This window comes from Nycticebus coucang, chromosome 6 (genome assembly GCF_027406575.1).
Source record: "Nycticebus coucang isolate mNycCou1 chromosome 6, mNycCou1.pri, whole genome shotgun sequence".
NCBI lineage: Eukaryota > Metazoa > Chordata > Mammalia > Primates > Lorisidae > Nycticebus > Nycticebus coucang.
Window position 1 is genome coordinate 71,401,490 of NC_069785.1, and position 20,739 is coordinate 71,422,228.

Consider the following 20,739-nt stretch of genomic DNA (forward strand, 5'->3'; position numbering starts at 1 on the left):
CAGTCAAGAACAGGATCCACTGCCTAAGACAGTAGGGAGCATAGCAGAACCTGCCAGGGCAGTGCGAGAACTGCTAGGGAAACGCTTTTCTGAAAGGAACATGGGGACTAAGACAAGGATGATTCTCAACAGGGTCATAAGGGAAAAGCATCTACGCCTCAAGTTCAAAGATTGTGGCCAGAGGCTGTGTTGAAAAACAATTAGGAGGATTTCAGGACTCTCTGGGCCCCTCTGGGGAGCGGCTTGTCTGTTCCCGCGCCCTGCGCTGGGGGAGGGGCTGGTTCCAGGGGCCCAGCAGGCCCTTTATCCACTCCTCTCAGTTCTGACTGGAGCTCATTGTGTCCTGGCTGTGCCCCTCACAGCCTCTTAGTGACGGGCCTGTTGTCCAAGATGGGCCCGAGGCTGGTCCCGGCCTGCGCCCATGTATTATGCAGCAGCAGGCAGGACAAAGCTTCTGTGTGTGGGAGTCTGGTGGGGTAGGGGCTTGCCTCCCACAGATCCTGTTTATCATGGACTAGGATGCCAGAGGGTGGGATGGTGGGAGTGCTGTGTGTGGAAGACAGGCTTTTCAGTGGGGCTTGTGAGAGTGGAGAGGTGAGGGCATTGTGGGTGCCACTGCAGGCCTTCCTGGCTGAAGCAGGAGTGATGGCATAGTTCAAGTTCAGGGTAGCCAAGGCAGTCCTTCCACCTGCCAAGACTCCCATGTCTGCTCAGGATGCACTGTTTGGTCATTAACAGGGACCCTCTGACCATCTGACCCTAGTCAGTGAGTAATTCTGTAGGGCACTTGTGGTGTGGCCCGAGGGCCTCAGGTACCCAAGAGATGGGATTGATGTTGACCTTCCTAGTCAGAGTGAACAGAGAATGGATCATTCTCCTGGACCAGGAGCCTGTTGAGGGGTGCAGGCAGGTCTTGCTCCTCTCTGTTTCCCCTAACCCCCAGGGCTGGTGCAGGACAACCACACAATGGATGTTTGTAGAATGTGAAGGATATTTCGTATCTTTGCGTTGTGCACCGTCTTGAGCAGTGGCTGTGACTCAAGCTTAGATGAGAAGCAGAAGTGCTGCAGTCTGAACATTTCCATCCCCCCTAAAATTCATATGTTGAAATCATGACCTCCAAGGTTATTAGGTGACGGGGCCCTGAGGGTGATTAGATTCTGAGAGTTGAGCCCTCACAAATGGGATTAGTGCCCTTATAAATGAGACCCTGAGAGACCCTCACCTCTCCCACTGTGTGAGGACACAGCTAGTAAGCTCTATCTATGAAGCAGGAAACAGGCCTTTGCCAAATACCAGATCTACCAGTAACCTTGATCTTGGATTTCCCCCTAGCACCTCCAGAACTGTGAGCAATAAATTTCTGTTGTTTATAAGGCACCCAGTGTATGGTATTCTGTTACAGCTGCCCAAACAGACTAAGACCTGCCCAAACAGACTAAGCCCTCCTTTCTAGATGCTTTCTGCTTAATAGAGACACAAATGTCACCCACATGAGGGGGTGGAGGAGGCTGCCATTCATAGATCACCTACCGTGGGCAGACATGCTGGGTGGATTGCATGCGGAGCCCACTCCCTTCTCCCAGTGGCCCACTGTAGCCCGAAGCCTTCTCTTCATTCTGTGGTGGAATGATGGCCCAAGGACTGACTCTGCAGCCTGTGCCTTTGTCGTAAACAGTATAATGACAGGCATAATTGGGCTGCTGCTGGGGACATGGCTAATCAGAATTATCATGGGAGCCTTTTCAAAACAATGCCCCTGCCTCTTCTCCACCATTCTAGATTCTTATATGCACTTACCAAGGGAAGGAGGGTTAAGAATCTTGGACAGGGGCCGGGCGCAGAGGCCTACACCTGTAATCCCAGCACTCTGGGAGGTCCAGGTCGACTCCTGGTCTCAGGAGTTCGAGACCAGCTTGAGCCAGAGCAAGACCCCATCTCTAAAAATAGCCTAGTGTTGTGGCCAACATCTGTAGTTCCAGCTACTTGGGAGGTTGAGGCAAGAGAATCACTTGAGCCCAAGAGTTTGAGGTGGTTGTGAGCTGTGATGCCACAGCACTCTACCCAGGGCCAGGGGGACAGAGTGAGACACTGTCTCAAAAAAAAAAAACAAAAAAAAAAAACAATCTTGGAGAGGATATGTATAGCTTTAAAACTCTCTAGTCATCCTAGTTTCTTCTCAGGCAGGTATTTAGCCTTATTCTGAGTCTTATTTATAGGTTTTGGAATTTTACTGTGGCTCCAGCAGAAGGAGAAAGCCTTGCTCGAGGTCACCCAGTAGCCTCCAGGGGCTCTCACTGCCTGGCCTGCTGGCCTTTCTGGCGTGAGATGCTCCCTTAAAAGCGGGCAGCTGCCCTGGACCCAGATTCAAACCGCCTGCTGTGTGCCTTGGGCAATTGTGCAGTCTTCCAGGCCCCGGTTGAATGATTCTGACAGGCGCACGGTTGGCTGTGTCAGCACGTGAGTCCCACACGCATGGGCAACCCCAGGGCACCGTCATCTGTGAGATTTCCAGGGGCAAAGAAATCTCCCAGGTGTTCCTGAGGGGCCCGAGAGCTGGGTCTTACCTCTTAGTTGCTCATGGTCTCATGTGGGAGTCAGCCAGGCACACAGTTGGAGGCATCTCACACAGACAGATTTTGGAATTGGGGTTTTGTTTTATGTGGAAGAAATCTCTGAGGATGAAATAAAGGGCTTTCGAGGGGAACAGGGAAAGGAAGTAACTAATGTTTACCAACACTTGTTAAGTATTTCACCCATACTGTCTCATCTGATCCTCTCAATAAGCATGTATATGGAGAATAGTAACCTAGCTACTAGGTAATGACTGGGGCTCTGAGGTGAATACAAAATGACCCAGGAATTGTTCGGACTGAGATACAGCTGTGTCTGCCTGTATCTGAGCCCGTGGCTGTTCAACAACATTGGCTGTCTCCAGCTCTGTGAAGCCAGGGGCCAGCCTGGTCAGGTGGCTCTGGGGAGTGGCTGGTGGCTGGCTGTGGGCAGGTACCAGAGACACCAGGGGAGGAGCTAGGCTCTTGTCTCTGTAGATCCTGGAGTTGGGTATTGATACCACCTCTCATTCTTGGAAGAGACTCCCACGTTTCCCAAGCACTTTTCTGTTCAGTGTATCATTGCCCTTCCTTTACATTTGGTCTGGGAACCAAAGGTCTTTGTTCCACTCTAAGTTCTGCTACCAGCTGGCCTTGTGACTTTGGGTAAGTCACTTGCCCACACTGGGCCTCCACATTCTTACCTGTTAAATGAAAAGTAGTATGTGCGTGCGTGCGTGTGTGTGTGTGCATGTAAGAGTGCCTTGTGTGGGTGTGTCCACGCATGTATATGTGTATAAGTGTGTACCTGAGTGTGTTCATTTTCAGCAGACTCCGTGTGAAGAGTAGGACCAGATGAACTTTCGGCCTTTCCTCTCTGTATTCTCTCCCTATGGGGTAGACAATCCAGCATCATTATTCCCATTTTAGAGAAAATGAAAGTGGAATCTTAAGAGGGCATCTTGGGAAAGCAGAGGCAAAACCATAACATTCTCTTCCACTCACACCCAACAACCTCAATTTGAAATCCCCAATGGGGGTTGTCATACCACTGGGTGGGCCATGTGTCTGAATGTGGCCTTCAGAAATTGTGGCTCACCTTGGGCTTTTGCTGTTGAATCTCAGGCACACACTAAGTAAACACACTATTCAGGATTACTAAATCTTTCAGTTCACGTCAACAAAAGTTTACGGAGCACTTACTATGTGCCAGGCTCTATACAAGGTGCTGAAGCAGAGGTGAACCAGAGTCAGCCCCTGCCCGCCAGGAACCCGCAGTGCTGGGGTTCAGAATTGTGTTTTTCTGCACAAATGCTAATAAGAAAATTATTTTTTAAGACACAGTACACACACATACACACATACATGCAAATATATGTTAGATATACAGAAACCAAATCGAAAGTCATGTCGTGCTTTCTACTAGTTTCTAGTCCTTTCTACTCGGTTTCATTTTTTTTTTTAATGCTGGTAGCAACCTACCACTTTGATTTCATAACCTTCTAGTAGGAGGTGACACCCCAGTGTGAGGAACACTGGTCGAGTGTTGCATATATTACACATATTGTATTGCATATAAATTATGTGCTGTGGAAAAAGAGAGCAAGGAATGGGTTATTTCAACTGGGAAAATCAGTGAAGGCTCACAGGTCAAGTGGCACTTGAGCTGGGTCCAGATGTGTGATAGGATGTCAGTAAACAGTAAAAGGAGAAAGGCAGCAGCAGCAAGTGTGAGAGTGCACAGCAGACAAGCCGGTGCTGACGTGTCTGCACTGAGCAGCACTCTTCTGGGTTATCACATTCGACTTTCAATAATCCTGTAAGACAGGGGCTCTTTATTGCTTCATGTTTCAAAAGAGAAAATTGAGACTCAGAGAAGTTCTGTAACTTGCCCAGGGTCACATGGTGACTACGTGGTAGAGCCAGGAATCGAATTCAGGAGGTTATGGCGTGATCTAAACATGAGATTCCTAGAGACATGACCCTAAAGATACTTTGGGGCTAGTTCATGGGGATGTTTGTTTACAAGCCTGGAAAAATGTAAATTTCATTCTGTAGGTAAAAGGAAAATATTATATGATTTTGAGAAAGGGAAGTGATCAAAGCTTTTGGGGGGGAAGATCACAGCAGGATTAGCATAGCAGATGGGCCCCAATAGAGGCAGGAACACCTGTCAGGAGATGGGAGCAGCATCTTCCTAGCCAGGTCAGCAGACTGGAGACCACTATTACCACTATTACCACTATTTATCCTAGGGGATATTCCTGTCACATCACACACTAGTAAGAATGAAAGGAGATTGAATCATGTTTCCCTTTTTACTTTGACTACTAGGAAGCTCAGAACTCCAATCTGTGAAACTCTTCTGGGGAGTATTCAAGAGTTCTAATTAGCCTTTCATGTACTAATTTTGCCTTGCCTTAATTCTCCTACTCTCACTTTCCTTTAGTCTGAATTTTAGAGTTCCATCCTGCTATAGTGTATACATTTTAGTACAATGACTTAGGGTAGGCTTTAAAGAAAAGGCACATAAAACACACTGAAGCAACTGGAAGGCATTTGCTTTCCCCAGGGAAGGTCAGAAGGTATTAGAAGGTGGGGTTGTCTGGCCATCTCTTGGAGCTTCTGTCCCAGCGATGGGTGCCAGATGAGTGTGTCACATACATGTGAGCCTTGGACCATTAGAGTCAGAATTGTCCTGAAGCATCTCCTTTCCCTCTGCTTCTCAGAAGATGGACATGGGTGACCAGTCGAGCACAAGATGGTCTTAGGTCTGGGTGAACATGGTTTGATTTAATTGGCATGTATTTATTTAATGCATGTTAGAAAAAAAGGTTAATTAGCATATCAAACTTGTGGCGTTGTGGCTAAAATTGCTTAGAATGAAGCTCAGATATTTAAATTCTAAGAAGTCAATTTAAGGAAAATTTTACATAAATACAGTTTAGGTGATTTGTAGAATTGGTAAGAACACATTGGCAGTGGTACACAGATTGTGAACTTTGGAAAACACTGATTCCGTTCAACCCCTGGTTTGACAAATAAGAAAACCAAGGCCCAGAAAGGACAGAGTATTTGGCCTTGAGTCTTGTAGTTTATCTGAAGCCATAGGAGTAGAAAGGGCTTTCTCTTTCCCATCTTATTCAAATGCCTGAGGTTAGGAATCACATGTCCCCACATCTTGCGTTTGAATTAGTTTTATATGTATTTTCAAAATGCCTTCTCTGTGTTACCCATTCCCCTTTTTATCTGAGCCTTATCATGCAGACATAGCAGGGTTATTATTTCTCCAAATTGCAAATGAACACACTGATCCCCAGAGAGACATACTTGCCCCCACTGAGCCAGCCATGGCAGGACCAGGATTAGAATGTTTGCAGGCCTTCCCACTGCGTATGTTGGGCAGGGTTGGGCGGGGAGTCAGTTTCTATGATGAAATCCCCCAACAAAGGGTACAAAGTCTGCTGGGGTGAACGCAAGGCAGTCTGCTGGCTGAGGTTCACTTGGGAGCAGCAGAGAATAGTACATGGCCGATTACACTCCGTTCCACTTCCAGGAAGTTATTACTTTCTGAAGGAGTCACAGATGTTCTCATCACCTGCTTATTAATGGGCTGTGTTACGGGTCTCAGAGTGGACAGATGAAATCAGCAGTGAATATAATCAACTATGTGACTCCTGCCCCAAAAAATACCCTACCAGCACTAGTGTTGGGACCCTGTAGGCCAGAAGCAATTTAGCCACAGCATTTAATGAGCAACTGAGCATCTCTGAGGTGCCCAGCCCTGTGCTCACAACTGAAATAGAGTCACAGACAAATCAGACACTGCCCCAAGCCCCAAGGGATTCACAGTCTGCCAGAGAAGGCAGACACATAAACAACTAGCCAGAGAACAACATCCTATGTGTTAGCCTGAAGCCCTGGACCAAATGTGAAGGAGGGAGCCTGAGTTCTTCCTCGGGGACCAGAGAGGCTTCCCAGAACAGGAGGCATTGGAACTGTACTTGTGCCATTGAACATGACTTGCCAGGAGGAGATAAGGAGGCAGCGCTCCTGACAGGGCACCTGCCCAGGGTTCCATACTCGGAGACCGGTGCACCTGAGGTGGGAAAGTGCTGTAGCTCCAGCTTCACACCTCTGACTTTGCAGAGGGGTGGGCTGCCGGTCAGCTCTACTATCAAAATGGAAAGAGAACCAATTGGCCTCACTTCGGTTTGGTTGATGGTTTGTATTAAGGAGGCAATGAGACTGAAGAGGGCAAGATTTGGAACAAGAGAACTTCGGCCCAAAGCTCAACTCTGCTTCTTACCAGTCATGTGACCTTGGACAAATCATTTCACCTTCTGAGCCTTGGTTTTCCATCTTTAAAATGGAAACAATGGCTCAGTGCCCGTACACAGTGGTTAAGGCGCTGGCCACATGCACCAAGGCTGGTGGGTTCGAACCTGGCCCAGCCCAGCTAAACAATGATAACTGTGACAACAACAAAAAATAGCTGGGCGTTGTGGCAGGCATCTGTAGTCCCAGCTACTTGGGAGGCTGAGGCAAGAGAATCACTTAAGTCCAAGAGTTTGAGGTTGCTGTGAGCTCTGATATCACAGCACTCTACTGAGGGCAACATAGCGAGACTCTATCTCAAATAATAATAATATAAAATAAAATGGGAATGATAAATTTACATTTACTTGAGTGTAAGCTGACTGGCAAGAGTTGCCGGTAGGTTATCGGTGAGGGGATTTGGGATGGGATGAGTCAGCCTGTCATTCACTCCGAGTTGGAAAGGACTCTCACATGTCATCCAGGTCAAACTGAACCTGCTATGTGAGTCCCATCTCTGACACCTGTGCCAAGTGAGTTTCCAATTTCTTTAGTTGTCTTCAGTGATGGAAGCTTACCACCTCGCAGCACAGCGCATCCTATTGTTGGACATCACTACCAACTCCGAGCTCAGCTCTGTGGCATGCCTTCAGAGTCACAAGATTCATCCCCACACTCAATTCATCCATCCGTCCATCCATCCATCCATCCATACCTTTATTCACTGGTATGTGCTGAGCACCATGACTGCCAGACACTTTTCTAAGTCCTGGGAATGCAACAGGAGAACAAGGCAGACACCAGCTCTGTCCTCATGGAGTTTACAGTTTTGTTCACCTTATCTCATGACACGTATGTGACAGAGGCAGAAAAGGGATTAGGACTATTCCCACCTAAGAGACGGGGAAATGGGATGGCTAATATTTATAGATGCTTAGAATGTATCAGGTACACTTTAGGGGGCTTAATCGTCTCATCAGCTCTGTGAGATAAGCCCTATTGATATCCGCATTTGTAGATGCTCAAACTTGTGGCGTTGAGGAAATAGAGGCTCAAAGAGGTAATGTTTGCATGGGGCCACACGGCAAGGAAGAGACCCACGCATACACTGTCTCTGGACTTGAGGCACTGAGACATTTCAGAGCAGCAGCTCAGGGGCCAGGGCTGAAGCTGCTGCACTTAGACCCTGTGTTCTTCCTGCCATCTCTGGAGAGTTGTGCAGGAGCCCAGGCAGTGTCCACACATGTGGAAGCCCGACATGAGTGACTTCCAGTCCACCCCACCCACAGCTGTGTTCACTCCACCCCCTCACCCCCACCCAAGCACGTCCCAAAGGCACAGAGTGGGTGAGATCAACCTCTCCCACGCTCAGCGTGAACTGAGGACCAGGAGTCATCCCGGGGCAGTGGGGGTGGACTCCTGTTGGGTGATGCCAAGGGTAGCCTCAGGTTCCTATGCTCCAGAAATCCTACTGGAGGTCCATCCCAGCATCCAGGATCCTGTTGCTCCCAGGGAGTGCAGCGTTGGGTGGCAGGGCTAGGGATGGATTACTACGTGCTAGATCACAGCTCCTGGGTAATCCTTGTTTGTGTAACTTGCTAGGCATGAGATTGGAGGTGGGGGTGTTTGAGCAGCTGCAGCCCCTCCATAGCCAACACCATGGTTAATAGTGCTGCTCTCTGCACCTGAGTACAGGGAGCATTACCAGGTTCCTTGACCACTGTGTTGAGAGGAAGCCCTTCCCGATTCCTCCCACTCTCTGCCCAGCCCTCCCCTCCTCAGCTGCCAATGCAAAGGAGAATTGTAAGCCCTAGAAACAGGGTGATGGGAGGAGACAACAGGTGGACTCAAAGGACTGAGGTGGCTGGTCCTGTCCCTGTGGCACCTTGAGCAGGTGATCTAAGCTCTTTAGTTTCGTTTCCTTATACCATACACGGGGTCTCAGTGAGGTAATCCATGTCAGAGTGCCCTGTAAACCAGAGGCTCCCTACTAATGTCAGATATTGGAATCAGCAGCGAGCACAGCTGCTAACACGGATGACAATAATGATACGCGGAACACAGTTCTTGGAAGTGTTTTACACCGCCTGTAACTAGTGTTTGGAACGACTCTGTCTCTAGTACCTACAACTTATTATGTGCATTATGTATTTTTTGTGCATTCAAATCACCTGAGAGGCTTTACAAACATCAGACCTGGGGGACCCTGGGGCGCACTCCCAGAGATTCCAATTCAGTGAATCTGGGGTGAGACAGGGATTGGTCTCTCTTGTTTTTTGTAGTTGTTGTTGAGAGATAAGGTCTATTTTGCCCAGGCTGGTCTTAAACCCTTAGGCTCAAGCAGTCCTCACATTTACCTCCTGAGTAGCTAGGACTGTGGGGCACATACCAGCTCTCTGTTTTTAACTCCAGTGCTAGTGGCCTAAGACCACCCCTGCTCCAAGTCAAGGACACTACAGGACCCTTGGCAGCATGTCTGGGGACCTTTCTCTGCACTGATGTGGCTGTTCCTAAAGCTCCCTGCACTGAGCATCCAGAACAGAAAGCCATGTGGTGAAAGGATCCAGCTCTCCTCAGTCCAGTAAACAAGGTCTAGGAATCCCTAAACTCGGGCAGGTGTGGTGGCTCATATCTGTAATCCTAGCACTCTGGGAGGCCAAGGTGGGTGGACCCCCTGAGCTCAGGCGTTCAAGACCAGCCTGAGCAGGAGCAAGACCCTCATCTCGACTATAAAAATACAAAGAATTAGCTGAGCATTGTGGTGGTGCCTGTAGCCCCAGCTACTCAGGAGGCTGAGGCAGGAGGATTGCTTGAGCCCAAGAGTTTGAGGATGCTGTGAGTTATAATGCCTTGGCATTCTAGCCTGGGGTAACAGAGTGAGACTCTGTCTCAAAAAAAGGGAATCTTTGCATTCAAAGCTTTTCCACAGTTGTTTTTATGCAGCTTTTTTTTTTTTTGAAACAGAGTCTCACTATGTCGCCCTCGGTACAGTGCTGTGACATCACAGCTCACGGCAACCTCAAACTCTTGGGCTTAAGTGATTCCCTTGCCTTAGCTTCCCAAGTAGCTGGGACTACAGGCGCTCGCCACAATGCCCAGCTATTTTTCTGTTGCAGTTGTCATTGTTGTTTAGCTGGACTGGGCCAGGTTCGAACCTGCCAGCCTCAGTGTATGTGGCTGGCACTGTAACCACTGTGCTTTGGGCGCCGAGCCTATACAGCTTTCTGTATCTGAAACTGGTAGATTTCATTCTAAAACCAGTAATTTTCATTACCCCCCCTACCCCCGGGGTTGACCTCCTCAATTTTAGTCAGCTAGTTGCTTTCAATCTTCAGGTCATTTTCTTTAAGTCAGGTGTTTGGAGGCATAATTTACACACAGTAAAAGTCATCCTTCTGTGTCTAGTTCTGTGTGCTTCACAAATGCTCAAAGTTGTGTAACCACCAGTATGATGGTAACACAGAACCCCCCAACTCCCTCCTGGCCCTTTGTGGCCAGTTCCTCCTTCCACCCCCAGACTGTGTCACCACTCAGCTGTGTTCCTTCTGTGTAAGTCTGTCTTTTCCAGAATAGCATATAAATGGAGTCATTCAGTGTGTAAGTATGTAACCTTGGAGTCTGCTTGCCTCACTTGGGATGATGGATCTGTGGACCATCCACTCCGTCGCAGGTCGCAGGTATCAGTAATTTGCTCCTTTTGTTGCTGAGCAGCTTTTCACTTCCTGTATGTGCACAGCTTTCCTTCCTGGGTGAATTTATTTGCCTTTCAGCTTTTCTGCTTTTTTTTTTTTTTGGACACAGAGTCTTGCTCTGTCACCCAGGCTGGAGTGCAATAGCATCATCAGAGCTCACTAAAACCTTAAACTCTTGGGCTCCAGAAATCCTCCTTCACCAGCCTCCTGAGAAGCTGGTCCTACAGCCATGTGCCACCACACCTGGCTAATTTTTCTGTTTTTTACAGAGGCAGAGTCTTTCTTGCCTGGCCTGATCTCAGACTCCTGACCTGGAGGTATCTTCCTGCCTTGGCCTCCCAAGTTGCTGGGATTACAGGCACCCCTCCCCACCATGACTGGCTAATTTTTCTATTTTTTTTATGAGGTCTCATCTTGCTCAGACCAGTCTTGAACTCCTGGCTTCATGTGATCCTCGCGCCTCCACCTGAGCCACCCTGCCCTACTGCCCTTCACTTTCACCCAGAAATACTAAGCAGCAAGAAATATAATTTGTTTGATTCAGATGTAAATCTTTCTGCACTGGCTGCTTCAAAAGTCAAAAGACTCATTTCTCAACTATTTTTTAAAAAATTACCTACAGTGTGCAGCAGCCAGGGCACATAGTCCAGTGCTGACAGGGCTCAGACAGAACCGCACCGAAGGCAGGGGCCTGGGCATAATCTGAACACTCCGCAGCCCTTTGGAAGGGCAGCGGTGGGAATGTGGGCCTAGAGTGGCCAGATTTTCTGGTTTCTGATTTCACAAGAAAAGAAAGAAGTCTGGATTTTTGTTAAATATCCTAGTCTTTTTTTTTTTTTTTTTTAATGTAAGTAACTAATTTGGGACATTTTTAATCACTGTGCTGGCTGCCAGGTAGATTGAATCCCTGGCTCCCTGGCTTATGACCTGTGGCTTATGCAGTGCAAAGTGCTAGGGCTGCAGAGAGGTTTGCTCTTTGTGCCTCCTCTTTGGGGAGGATTGATGTGGACAGAAGGGAGAAGCCAGGGCCTGACAAAGCAGACTCAGGATTCCCAACCTCTGAGGGAGTGGAGAAGGGGGGAGAGGGTTGGGAACTCCTTGGGAATTGCTGCTTTTATAAGGCATGACTCTTAGTTGTCACTGTAGGGAGCTCATAAGAATACAGAGCCCCAGGACCCCTGGTCAATGAGCCCATTTCATTGGCCAGGGAAGGCACAGCAGCAATGGCTGAGAACAACTGCCCCAGGCTGGCCCTGGTCCCCAGGGCACACTTCCCTGCAGTCTCCCTGGGGAATCAGAGGTGTGAAGAGCAGGCAGAAGACTAGGGTCATTGAGACACTCAGCGATGGACAATGAGAGTGCAGACAGCAGCTGTGAGCACAGGCCCTGGAGCTGGACTCCTGCGTCTGGCTCCTGGTCCCACCACTGCTAACTGCTGGGCCTTTTTGCCCTGCCTCTGCATCTGCCAGATGTGCATAGTAAAGTCAGCCTCCTAAGGACAGCAAGGACTCAATTAGTTAATTCCTGCAAATCCTTCTCACATGCATGAACTATAAAATTTTATTTTTACCTATTTATTTGTTTTACTTTATCTTTGTATTTCTGTTATTATATTTACCCTGTGCCTGTCTCATATGGGGGAGATGATGAAGACCTCATGCTAACCCTGGAAGAGTTCAGATGTAAGATCTGGACACTAGAGAAGCAAGGCACCCGGCAGGGCCACCTACCCTCAGTGCCCATGGGAGTGTGACGGGACCTGCAAGGGCAGGGGGCCCTAACAAAGAGTACGGTGGGGGTGGGTCGGGGAAGGGGTGTGTTGTGGGAGGGATGGGTAGGATCCCAGGATGCAGAGAGGAGGAGGCAGGCATCTCTCTGGGCTGTCCCAGAGCTGCAGAGAGGAGGAGGCAGGCATCTCTCTGGGCTGTCCCAGAGCTGCAGAGAGGAGGAGGCAGGCATCTCTCTGGGCTGTCCCAGAGGTGCAGAGAGGAGAAGAAAGGGCTTCTCTCTGGGCTGTCTTGGGGCTAGGGAAGTGGAGGGAACCACATGTCTGGAACGATGAGGAGAGAGTGGCTGCAGCGGGAGGAGCCAGTGGGGGAGGAGACTGGGGAGTTGTGATTTGGTGAGAGACACTGGGACAAGTCTGGTCTTTATCCTGCAGGACAGGATGGGATGATGTGGCAGGGAATGACATCTGTGCTGAGTGTACAATCCAGGGCTGTGTAAGGTGACTCAGTTGTTTGCTGAGCTAAATCTTGCAAGGGTGGCTTCCTCGCCCCAGTTTGCCTCCCCACCCCATAGACCCTCTGACTCACGAGTATAGCCTCCTTCCTGTCCCAGTGCCTTGGTATACCCCATCTCCACACCTCCTCTCCCGGCTCCAACTTGCTGGGCTTTGATGTACCAGCTCAACCAGGCTCTGTGCGGAGTATACTCACTCTTTTTTCTGGACCCTGTCCCCCAAATCATCCCCCACTCAAACTGGAAACCCAGAAGGAAGCCTTCCGTAAAGAGTGCTGAGACCCTCTGGCTACCACCACACCAGCAACATCAGTGCTGGGGAAAGGGAGAAAGGGGAAGAAGGGCCAGGATAATGTTGGTGGGTGAATTGCATCTGTTAGTCCAAGTGGTGATAATCGTTCAGCAATAATGCTCTGTAATATAATGGCCTTACCTTGAGTGCTTTCACTGTGGCAAGCACTTTGCATGCATTATGACATTTAACACTCACAGTTGTCACAGAGAGGCCCCAGATCCCTGTTAAGTGCACATCCCATGAATAGGAAGGCCTGGGTTTGAATCCTTCCTGTGCCCCTTCTTCCCTAGGTGACCTTGGGCATGTTATTTACAGCCTGTGCCTTGGTTTCCTGCCGTGTAATAAGGGGAAGATAATAGCACTTGTCTCACTGTTGCCAGAAGGATTAAGTCAGGATTGGCAAAGTGCTCAGAACCATGCCTGACATTTAGCAAGTCCAATGCTAAGTGACAAATACATTCAGACATGCAACACGTTGCTTTACCCACCTTATAAACAAGGAAACGGAAGCATTTGAGTCTAGGGACTTTCTAGTAGCTTCTTGTAGTAAACACAGTCTGAGCCAAGTCATGTGGCAGTCATTTTATACACGTTGACGCATTTAATCCCCACGTCAGCCCCACGAAGAAGCGCTATTATTATGTTCATTTAACAGACAAATAGGGTCCCGGAAGTATAGCAACTTGTTTGTGACTGGTAGAGTTCCTCTCGCCGGGGTCCATCTATTCACTTCCAGGGTCTACACTCCTGCTTCCTGGGCTCACCTGGTCTCTCCGTTCATGCCCTGAGCCGGAGAGGGAAACCCTCAGTTTCCCATGCAATGTGGAAGGTGGGGGCGAGCTGGGCAAAGGGCAGGTTGAGAATGCTGGACAGAGGGACACCATGTCTGCTGGGACAGATGGTGATTCACCTCCAGGCAGGGCGGGAAGAACCAGTTGTCATTGGACCGCAGAGCTACCATACTTTCTTTAGCTTTAGCAGGGATGAGACTGAGTGGTAAAGAGCAGTAGGGATCACCCTGGGGGGTACTGAGGGGGTCTAGAAGTTTCAGGAAGTTGTTGTCCAAGCTGGACTGCTGCTCACTGGAAATTCTGGAGTGGTTCTGGAATGTTCAGTGTTCGAGAACATTTAGGTCAGAAATGGAGGACCATAGCTGGAAAGGCTCCATTGCAGGTCTGCAGTGTGCACTTGTGTGAGCTGTGCCCTGCACAAAGGCAGCTGGCAGGGGACAGGTCGGGGCTGAAGTCTATTCTCTTCCACTCACTAAGCCCCAGACTCTGGACCTGTATCAGCCAGAGGAAGAGGTGCCTTATCTATTTTCACAAACTGCCCTGTGGACCAGACTGGTCCTGCCTCTGTGGAAGGGGTGAGTCCAGAGACTTTATCAGAAAGGTGAGTCTGCAAGGCCAGACGATGCCAACGTTTTGACACTTGGGCAACCACAGCTTTGATTTCCTTAGGCACCAGGGGGGCCTGAAGCAAAGAACCCAGCCTGAGACCAGGACTGGGATAAAATGATGTGCATGGAAGGGTGGGGCACTGGACAACTTCTAGGGCTCCGTGAGGTGCTTATGAAACAACACAGGGCCCCCAGGAAGGCCCATGAAAGGAGCAGGTGGGGGTTATATCAAGAGGATATAGATGAGGCTGAGGAAGAAGCTGATCGAGACCCCTGACCCCAGGACTGTGACCCCAGCTCACTGTGGAGTTAGGAGGTGGGGCTCTTGAACCAGCTTGCACATGTGCACACGCATATCTAAGTGGGCACCATGAGGGAAAAGCACTCCAGCAGAATGAAGTATTTCGAAACCCAAGAATCCAAAAAGGATAGTAGGTGTGCCCCTGCCAGAGGCACTGCCACCCTTGAGTCCACGTTCTGTCACGTGGGAAAAGTGACGTTGTGTCACTCGTGTTTGCTGGGTGCCCACCAGCCACTGGGCCAGGTGTTTTACATAATTACCTCCTTCTCTTCTCCACCCCTTATCCTCTTGGTTTCTGTAGTAGTGTTGGCATTCAGTGGCATAAAGAAAGAAAAGGAAATACCCCCTTCTGAGCTTCAGCAGGGCTGCTGGCCCCAGGGGGTGCTGTGAGGTGTGGCTGCACAGCAATGGACCTGATTATCACTGTCCTCTCACCAGTGGTCATCCCTACTGTGCCCTATTGGCTTTCTGGTTGTAGGCTTCTCATGCTCTCACCCCAAAATAGGTGCTGCAGATCTGGGCTTTACATCCTCATATGCAGACAAAGGCAGGAATGGTGCATTGGCTAGCAAGCCAAGACAGGGCTTTTGCTTTGTGTCTCTCTTCTTATTGATGAGAAAAACCTCTTCCCCAGAAACCTCACAGCAAAATTCCTCTTATGTCTCATTGGCCAGAACTGATCATGGGTCCTGTCCTGAGGGCAGGGATACCCCCGTGGGGGAGCAGACAGGTGTGTGTGTGGGGCGGAGTGGCTGGCATGTGTCCAGTCAGCAGCACCTGCCTACTTCTCTTCTCCAGCACTTGACCCACTGTTCTCAGAAACACCCAGACAGTAGAGTTCTGAAGTTGTGCTCAATGCCCACCTCCCTCCGAAACCACTCACCCAGCCATTAGTTACTGCTGGTTTTCACATGCGTGGGAACCATCCTAGTAAGTATAGGTATTATTAGTGCCTATGTTTACAGATGAGAACAGAAGCTCCAAAAGGTTAGCGAATTTGTCAAGGGGTGTCTGATACCTAGTAAGGGCGGGGATTCAGACCCAAATCCATCTGACTTTACAGTCCTCATGCATTCTGAGCCTCAGAGCTGTAGGCCCTTGTAGGCCCATGTATAAGGCCCAGCTTACAGCCCTATAGAGAAGTGAAGCTCTACGTAGGAAAAGAGGATCAATCAACCAGGAACTATACACCAAACACCAGGTGGAGGTGGCACCCCCCAAAATGTTCCCAGGTGCTCAAGTGGGGTGGGTCCCCAGGGACAAGGTGGTTAAGGACCCAGTGGGGCCAGTTCATTTAGCTCTTGCACTAGCAGCCACCTTGTAGAAAATGCTGACATACCCGGATAGGGAGAGCCCTTCCTTTTAACCTGTCAGGGGTGAGATGCTCCAACTGGCAGTGTAAGCAGGCAGCTGGAGTGGCTGCCCAGGAGGGCACATGTTATCCCCCAGCATTGCTGAAGTGGGCTTTCTCTAGGTTTCTAGAAAAAAACTCTCTCTGTTGACCTTTAGCAATAAAGGGATAGGCGCCGAGAGAGTGATGGGCAGCCAGGCCTCCCAGGCTTCCAGGCTTCCAGTGCCTAGAATTTAGGAGCTAGAAGAAGCTTGATGGTTATCCTTCTGGTGATGTGAGTGCCCTGAGGCCACCCTCCCACATCTGTGGCCTCTGCTCTTCACCCCCACAGTCCATCTGCACCATGCACAGCTTCATGGGCTCACGTGGCATTCCTGATAACTTGGATGTGCAAAGGAGAGACAAATAAGTTCTTCATTTTCTTTGAAGCTGATCTGGTCTCATTCAGGAGCCCCACTTGGAAGAGGAACGGTGATGAAACACGCAGCCGGGTCCAGTGGAGTTGGTCTGGTTCAGCGATGAGTGATGTAAAGGCCCAGCCTCTGGGATAATTTGGCATCTGCTTGAATGACTCCAAAGGACTCACCTTCCAGAGCTTGTCCTCCTCTGGCCTCTGGGAATACAGATGGTCGAGGCTCATGTAACCTTAGGACCCCAGGTGCTGGGGGAGAAGGAGACCTCTGCCTCTGCACTGGGCCTTACACATATCCTGGCTGCCGTCCCTGAGCTATTGGCTGGTCTGTGCCGTCATGGGCTGTTCTTTGGGCATCTCCTGCTCATGTATGCAACTGGCAAACTCGTGGTCCCTTCTTTTCTTGTCCCTGAGGGCAGGGCTCATCCCTAGCCAAGCCCTTGCTGACCTTGCAGATTGTAGATACCAAATCTCACTAACCATCTTGTCCTCACCTGGACAGTCTCCCCCACAGCCTCGGAGGTAGTCACCTTGGCCCCTTACCAAGCCAACCTCAGGTGGCCTGTGGCTCTCAGACCCCCCACATCCCACCTCAGGGGTGTACAGGGACTGCTGTGTCCTCCCCACCAGCCAGGAGCTGCACGTGCCTTGGGAGGACACCCCAGGCCCCTCTGTCCAGGCCTCTGAGCATCTAAACTCAGTGCAGCCATCTGTTTGGCCCACTGTTGGAAACAGTGTTTTCTCTCTTTCCAGAATTCCAACCAGGAAGTCAGAGAGAGACTTCTGCGTTCTCAGACCATTCTCGGCCTACCCAGTGCATTTACCCCTGAGATTTGGCTCAAAGTACAGGAAATCAGGGTTCAGGCCAAACCTTCTCTTCCCTGTCTCCGTTTCCTTCTGGTTTATAGTCCCACAGGCTATAAGGGATAGGCCTTCCCAGTCCTCCTGGGGCTGCCCCGGAGCCTTCCATGATGCAGGTAGCCAGGCAGAATTCTTCCTTGGCTAACACGGGGAGACAGGGATTGAGAAAAGCCCTCTCTCAACAATTCTGGCTCCTGGGACTACTTCACTGCTGCAGAACCTTATTTAAAGTGTCAGAGTCTGAATCTGCTTTGACAGAACTCACCCTGAGTAAATAGATGCCCTTCAAAGAGAGGAGGGAAGGTCACTACTAGAAAGCGCAGAAGAATTAAGTGTGCTCTGTATTTTTTCAATGACAGCCATGCCCTTCCCCTTTCTCTCTGACCTCTTCTCCACTCCCTTCCTCTCAGCTCATGGCTTCTACTGCCAAAGTTTGAACCCTCTGAGGCAGCGGTTCTCAACCTGTGAGTCGGGACCCCTTTTTAACAATGAAAATACATTGCGGGATTCGGAAGGTTGAGAACCACTGCTCTGAGGATCTGGCGGGTTGAGCCATCACCACTGAATGTGGGTCCCTCCTATGGAGCAGAGCTTGGAGTCTGGGGAATTGAGGCTGCTGCAGGGGAACAGTTTGGCCAAGGATCCACATCCTTTCTTTGCAGTTCCTAAATTAACTAGTAGATTCTTTTTACAAGGCAGCAAGAGTGAGAGTGGGGGAGAACATCACGAGACAGTCACCAGAGAGGTTTCAAACAAAACCCCTTTTATTTTCTCAGTAACATTAAGTTCAATCAATAAGTTCCTGCTCTGGTTTCTAGACCCTCAGCTGGTGAGGCCCCTTGAATTGTTTCCAGAGTCTAAGAGGAAATGGTTACTCCTACACACACCCCCTGGGGACAGTGTCGGGTGGACAGAGCAGTTTATCCCCAGATAAGCTCTGTGCATGTGCTTCTGCTTTTTTCTGTGGGCAAGTTAATGTCCTGCTGTCCCTATACCCTAAATGATTAACAGTAATGTAAAAAGAATTTCAGCTTTGCCTTTCTCATTTGGGGCACTGAGAGATGGACTTCCTTTTTCTCTAACAGAAACGTGTGTCTTCCATCCCCTCCCACCCCTTCTCCTGGCTGTAGTTTGGATAGAAGATGAAGGCCAAGCTGTGTTACCATGTTCCTTCAGGGAGTTTGTCAGCCCATCTTTTTTCACACTTCCAGGTGACAGAACAAGGTCTTGGTCTGTGAGCTGGGTGGTATGAGGGTCCCCTGGCTGTAGGGACCAGCAAATAGGACTCCTCTGCTGGACCCTGGGGCTAGAGGGAGACAGCCACCTTCCATGAGAAAGCCCCAGGGCATCTCAGATTGCCCCCTTGCCTAGCACAGTCGATGTATTGCTTAAGGAGGTTTTGTTGACAGGAAGCACCATCAGCCTATGCCGTGTGTGCGTGATCATAAATACAGGAGCCCCACGGTGCCCCAGGGATGCCTGCTGGTGAGATTCCTCAGATGGGGAGACCCTTGCATCAAGGGCACCCACTGTGTGCCAAGAGTGGGCCAGGTGCTCTGAACACAGGATCCCAGATTATCCCAAGAGTCAGACAGGGCGTTTCTTGGGCCAGGAGCCTTGGTGGTGGCAGCTGTGTGTGGCTGCCTGGCATAGCCTGGCCTTTAGCCTTGGCTATGAAACAGCCTTTTCAAAGAAGTTGCTCAGCCTCTGCTGCCATGAGGCCAGGGGGTCATGAAGGAGAGTGTGAGAAGCAGAGCCTTGTGGAAAGAGAATAGGGTGAGGACTGGAAGTCCCGGGTTGATGAACTCTTAGTGTGAGCACCGCCTTGCGAATGGCCAGCTGGGATTGCAGAATAAAGCCCTACAGGGATATATCAGGCCTGGCTCTTTTACTGACTCTCCTACAGCAAGGTGGTTGTCAAGGGCACATGGGGTCACCTACATCACTTTTTTTTCCCCGGATTAATGTAAGGGCACATATGATTAGGTTACCTCGTGTCTGTTAGGTGAAGTCCATGTTGTAGTTAATCCTTTACCCAGCAGGTGTGCCAGATGCCTGTACATTGTGCCCACGAGGTGGGAGCTTCCTGAGCCTCCCACCCCTTACTCCCCTCCCCTCATCCTCCCCACCCACTTCTTGGGTTTAATTGTGTTTTTTCCTGTGTGGGCCCACCTGCAGCACTTTGGGTGGTACAAATTGATTTATATAAGAATTTTGATAGAGCAGTCACAGTTCACAAAGCAGACTGGCACACAGGCGTATTTCACTGACTCCTCGCAATTATCCTAGGAAAAAGGTATGAATTAGATCCATTTTATAGATGAAGAAACTGGAGAGGTCCAGGGATGTATGAAAGGTCACAGAGCTAAAGCTCCAGAGGGCACAGTACTCTTTGCGGTACAGCTCAGGGACCAATCTGGTTCCAAGATCAGGAGTCAGCATTGTCTGACAACGTGTTAGGAATGCAGGTTTCAGGCCCCTCTAGCCTTCCCAAATCTGGAAGGGGATGGGGCTTAGCGCCTGTGCTTTAACAGGCTATCCAGGTAATTGTGGTGCACACTCATGTTCCAGAAGCACTCGACCCCCACAGCACTTCTCAGCCATGGAGTCACCTGGGGAACTTGTTAAACTGGATTCTGATTCAGATCTGGGGTAGAACTTGGGATTCTGCATTTCTGCCAGTTCCCAGGTAATGCCAGTACTGTTAGCCCACAGGCAGGACCTTGAAGAGCAAAGAGTAGGAGTCACCTGCGGCAGTTTGGCTGAAATGCACATTCCCTGGCCCACTCCCAGAGAGTGGCATTCTGCAGACCTGAAATAAGACCGAGGAAGCTACACTTCCACAAACACCTCTGGTGAATTCTGCACCAGGTGACCTGGAGCTCACACTCTGAGGTTCCGTTCTCTGGAGCTCATGCTTGCAGAATCCAGCCTGGCCTTGCTTTTGAAGGTTTCCCCCTTCCATGGGCCTCCCCACTGGCCCTGAACCACCCAGTAGATCTCCTGCCAGACTATGGGCCAAGGGGTGAGCTGAAGGCCATCTCTGAGCCAGCAGGGCCCTCAGTCCCTCAAAATAGGTCAGGAGTCTGGCACAGACCAGTCCCCGTGGCTACAAATAGGAACCATCTGTTGGACCTGTGTTTTCAGCTCCACCGCCCCTCTCTGTTTGGCCAGGGGAACGCAGAGCTCAAAAAGCCAATAGGCGCTTCCCTGGGTGGGGACTGGGGGCTTCGCTATCACTGCCTTCTCTGACACTCCGACTGGGTCTACCTGCTAGGGAGAAGTGACAGCACCAGATCCTACCACCCCTAGGACAGG

At 49.9% G+C, this 20,739-nt stretch overlaps 1 protein-coding gene across 5 annotated transcripts in view; it reads left to right on the plus strand.

Moving 5' to 3' along the window:
* The window catches only part of CORO2B (coronin 2B), a 216,133-nt gene that overhangs the window by 93,267 nt on the left and 102,127 nt on the right, over nt 1–20,739 (plus strand). Inside the window, exon 1 of one of the 5 annotated variants that reach the window (XM_053594718.1) lies at nt 18,611–18,632. The exons of the other annotated variants lie outside the window; for them this stretch is intronic. The gene's annotated coding sequence lies outside the window, so the exon portion shown is untranslated. Of the gene's footprint in view, nt 1–18,610; nt 18,633–20,739 lie in introns of those variants that run through there. 5 annotated transcript variants of the gene reach the window in all.